Raw genomic sequence first — 5,578 nt, forward strand, 5'->3', positions numbered from 1 at the left:
CCTGAAGAGTGTGTTGAAGGGGGAAATTGTTCTCATATTTAACAATTAACTGGATATTTTAATAAACATGGGCCTGAAGCTGAGAAATAGGATTAGTATGAAAATGCCCTTTTACAGCTGGCATGGCAACCGTGGTCGTGCTATGTTTCCATCTCCATAATTCTACATTGGTCTTTTGCACCATTACCAAAATGAATTGTAGCAGCTGCAATTTTCAAGAGTCCACACCGCCCAGCACACGCTCTGTTCTCGCTGCTGCCACAAGACTTGCACCACCAGGTTGAGGAACATCTGACCCCTCAGCAACAACCTCAATCAGGGACTCATTTAAGGACTTGTTAGTTTTGCACTTCATTTTTTTTTTGAGTGTGCAATACAGAGAAGAGGAAATAAAACAATCAGTTGTTTACATTTGTTCACGTGTATAGTTTTTTTTTGTTGCATTACCAGTAAGTGATAATTCTGCCTGGCCTGAAAGGAAAAAGGAATCTCAGGTTTGTATGTGATACCATGTATGTACTCTGACCATAAATCTGAAATCTGAGTTCACCAACCTTTCACTGCATCTTTTTTCTCTTTGTGGTATGATGTGGAGGAAGACTTGTGTCAGAACCAGCTGTGGGATTTGTTTCAATGGGTGGGAATATGTTTTATATGAATGTGACATTGTCAATGTTGTGTTATCAATGCAGACCAGCAGAGCTACTTTAGTTTAAAATATGTCTGGCAGTTTTGTCCACGTAGAGTACTTCAAAGAACAACTGCAGCTCTCATCTTAGCTTGTCACTGACTATATATGCACATCACAATGTCTCAAACATGTAACTCTCTAAGCAGTTGTCTCTGGGGTCTGCCAGGAAACTGCCTTTGATAAAGCCATTTCCTTTAAAACATACATAACAAAGGTGTGACCTCTTGTAAATATGGAACCAAGGTAGAATTATTCTTGCACCTGGATCAAGTTAAACTTCACAGTGGTCTCTGTGTAACCAAAGTTTACTTTTCCACAATGTTACCATCCCTAGACTCAGCTAACATGTTCATAGTGAAACAGCACACAATGTCACAGCAAAGAAACACTCTCAAGTATTCACCTTGTGGGTTTTTTTAGGGCAGGAAGTGGAAATTAATTGGACTGTATAGTCAGTCTCAGTAAATTGTTAAAACTACCCTTCCAGTCTGTTTTATTTTAAACCAATAAAAGCTCCTGAGAATTCAATGCTCAGGATGAGATTTCTAAATGTGTAATAATGGAAAGACTATGCATAATTCTTGAGCGTATTATTTATTAAGTGCCAGTCTTAAATAACTTCATAACTCTGGACTTGCATGTTTCCGGTATCAATGAGATGCAATTCATTTAAAAACATTGGTCCTAATTTGCTGCTATATGAATTTACCTTTTCACTTCTTTTGTAAATTTGCAAATTATTTATTTTAAGCGATTAACTCTTTAGTAACAATATAATTTGCATTTTCACTGAACATTTTGGGCATTTGTATGTCACCATCTCACATATGCAACCTTGTCTTTGATTGTCTTTTAAAACTTGGCTGGTTAAAATAACTGCCAGGAATTTCTTGGTCTATCTCTTCCTTGTAACAGCAAAATTGCAATAATAAAATTGTGCAGATAAATTTGCTCCTCTTGCAATGTCACAATTTCCTGGGGCAACTATACCATTCATCCAGCTACTTGAGACCTGTTAGGGTGTGGACTGTCCAAAATATTGTTCAAGTTCATTCTGCATTCAAGAGCATTCTGGCTGGTTGCATCACTGTCTGGTATGGAGGTATCAAAGTGCAGGTTAAGAAGAAAAAACTCCAGAAGGTTGTTAACCTGGCCTGCAACATCAGACACCAGACTGCACTCCATTCTAGCACATCTACATGAAGCAGTGTCTTAAGAAAGCAACCTCTATCCTCAAGGACCATCACCATCCAGGCCATGCCCTCTTCACCCTTCTACCATCGGGGGAAAAAGGTACAGGAACCTAGAGATGAGCACTCAGTGGCACAAGGGCAGCTTCTTCCCTGCTGCCATCAGATTGTTGAATGATCAATGAACCGAAGACACAGCCTTACTTTGATTTTTTTTGTGCACTATTTTTATTTATTTGTAAGGTGGTTGATATAAATGTTTGCCCTGTAATACTGCTACAAAACAACGAAGTTCATGACAATAGATTCGAATTTGAATTTTTGTCACCTGTACATACCAAAACAAACAATGAAACAATTCTCTCCAGTCCTCTGTGCAAAACATGTATACACACATGTATGTACATGTGCACGTACACTTGTGTCTGGGGTTATAGTCTGGAAGTGGGGACACAAATTAATTTGGGCGAAAGTTGATCATTACAGGTGAAATATACTCATCCAAACACCTGATCGCAGGTCCTCACCCCAGCTGCCCATCACCAGTGCTCCCAATAGCCCAACTGCCCACCCAGCCGAGATCCCAAAGCCCTGACCACAGATCCTCAATATCCCAAAGTACTGGCCAAGATTGTATCCTAGCTCCTTGCTGCCCACCCATCCAAACTCTGGATACCCTGACCGCAGATCCTCGCCCCCAGCTACCCACTCACTGGATTTCCTGACACCACGACTGCACACCCATCCGAGATTCTGGTGCCCTGACCACAGATCCTCATTATCCAAACATACTGGCCACAGATTCCTAGCTCCTTGCTGCCCATCTATCCAAGCTCTGGATGCCCCAACCGCAGATGCTCGCCTGGCCGCCCACCCACTGGGAGGTCCCGAGACCCCAACTGCGGAAGTGTGTGTATTAAAATCAATATTACTAATCAAGAGTGGAGTCATGGAAAGTTGTTTTAGCAGTCTCACTGCCTATGGAAGCAAGTTGTTCCTTAGCCAGGTGGTTTCGACTCGAATAATTCTGTACCTTTTTCCAGATGAGAGTGGCTGCATGTCGGATGGTAGGGATCCTCCCGGTTTTTACCAACCCTCTTTAAACAAAGATCCTAGTAAATCACATTGACTGGGGGGAGGGAAACCACAGTGATCCTCCTTGTTGCTCCTATGGGCCTGTGTACTAATTCCAATCTGATGTTTTATAGCAGCCAGCTAGGATGCTCTTGATAGAGCTCCTCTAAAAAGTTGACAGGGTGGTGACCAGTAAGGAAGTGCACTCACTGTTGTGTCTTCCTGACGTGCGAGGAGATGATTTGTGCCCAAGTTATGTCACTTCTTAATTTGACCGAGGAATTCTATTCTCTCCACTATCAAACTATTAATGTGTAGTGGTGGGTGGTCGGAACTGGACCTCCTGAAGTCCACAATCATCTCTTTTGTCTTGAATGGTCTGAAAGGATTGTGATTGTAGTTTTCAGGTTTGGAATGAATATTTCCTTTTTATCCTTGTGATGGGCCCAGAGGACCCCAAAACCCAGCAGCAATAGATATTCACCAAGACAAATGGTTACTTGAACAAAAGTTGCTTTTAATTATCTTTAAACATGAAAACAGGATCAAATTTTAACTTATTACTATTACCTTACCTTAACTTAACCCCCTTTTAACTCTGAGCACTCGTGTATATAATGTGTACAAGTTCAGAAAAGTTATTTGATTCACAGTCCACTCTCATTTCTCACTCCTCCAAGTCCACTGGTATCAGGCAATTCTTATATTTTGCACAGAATTTAACATTTATGAATCTTCACTAGACTTTGGGGCTTGAAAGGTAAATGATTACTGGCCAGGAAGGTTCTTGTTGGTTTTCAGAGAGAGATTTGTTGCTCAATGGACACAAACTGATTTCTTCCGATCAATCACTTCAGTATCTTGCCAAAGAAACTTGCTCCATCAGGGTTTTCCAGATGATAACCTCTTTCTTTCAGGTCACCATGGAGTTCCTTTTTGCTTCCCTTATCTCAGGAAAAACATTATACAGCCAGCCATCTCCTCTTGTATGGACTACAAGTGCTTTGAACAGGCTAAACTCGTAACTCACAACCTGCCTTCAAAATAGGATTTTAAACAAGCTGCCAGTTTGCCATGCTGCAGAAACCAGTTCTCCTGTGCTCAAACTACAACCAAGCAGATTGTAGTACCGTTCATCTATTGCTTTCAAAACAATAATCCATTACTCCACAGCATGTCCAATTAACATCTATTTGTGAAGTCCTTCAGCAATGAAGTTTCCATTGTCTTTACAAAGGCACTGGGCCCAGGTTGTCTGGTTTGAGCAGAGCTCTTGCATTTTACATGAGATCTGTTTTAAGAAGTGTTTGTTTGTGACCTTCACTAAAAAACCCCAATCTAACTCTTCGAAAAACATATCTATACATAATATAAAATGTAATATAATTTGTCACATCCTATTTTATGCAGCCATTTGTTATAAACTAATGAAGTTTACTGGGAGATGCAAACTTCTGCAGTCCTTAGGTTATGCAAGGGTTCAATTTTTGAGAACTGTCCAGAAGCTGATTTTTCTGAAGTCAGAAACATTTATTTTATATAGTAAATTCTATTGCATCACTGTACCTACACTTGAAGTCATAGAGTGCTAGTGACACTCCTAACCAGTAGAGAGAGTCAGAGACTAGTTTGTGCAGATTGGCTTGGATTTGAGATGTAAGCCTCCACATGGTCTGGTGTTCTTTAGCTAAAAAAAAGTATAGCTGTTTTAAAAGAACCCAAGTTTCTTTAGTTTAAAAAAAAAATCACAGGGTATCAGGAGTGTGCATTAATTATTAGCAGCAGAGAAATGGAAGGTGTGAAGGATTCCTGATGCTGTAAATTGGACTAGAAATGCCATACATGAATGGAGGCTGTTCAAAGAAAGAATCATGCTGTATCTGCAAGCCACTGGACTCAGTAGCAAACTTGATGCACTACTAATTGGCATGGTGGGACCTCAAGCATTAGAGGTTTACAATACATTTGTATTTGCTGAGGCAGCTGACCAGGGCAAGGTTGAAAAGGTTATTGAGGTGTTTGAACACTATACACCAAAAAAAGTGAAACATTCCAAAGGTATGTGTTTGTTCATGCACGCAGCTGCAGGAAGACCACTCTGATACATTTTTAATGGACTTAAAATTGAAAGCAAATCATGCAATTTTGGACTGCAGCAAGATTCAATGGTCCATGGTCAAATTGTGTTTGAGATTATTGATAAAAATGTGAGAGATGTTGCTGCGAGAGACAGTTTACCTGAGCTGGAGCTGTGAATGTATGCCACACCAGTGAATTAGCTATGCAAAAAACATTGAGTGTGAAAGGGCCAGTTAAAATGAATGTAAAGCCATAGTGACAGTGTCTGGACGCACACAAAAACAGAATGAGATGAAGCAACAAAAAGGTGGAGAGACATTCAATTGTAAACAATGTGGCATTCAATATGTAGCAAAATGATAACCAGCATATAGAAAAGCCTGTAATGTGGGCAAAGGGCGGAATCGTTATGTGAAGCAATGTTTTTGCAAAGGGAAACAAAACTGAAGTTGAACTATGCACACTATGGAAGAAACTGCTCTCAGTGATACTCTTGGCATGGTAATGCAGAGACTATAAACCAACAGATGCTGAACAGCCAACT

Source organism: Narcine bancroftii, chromosome 1, assembly GCF_036971445.1.
Source record: "Narcine bancroftii isolate sNarBan1 chromosome 1, sNarBan1.hap1, whole genome shotgun sequence".
In the NCBI taxonomy this organism is placed as follows: Eukaryota; Metazoa; Chordata; class Chondrichthyes; order Torpediniformes; family Narcinidae; genus Narcine; species Narcine bancroftii.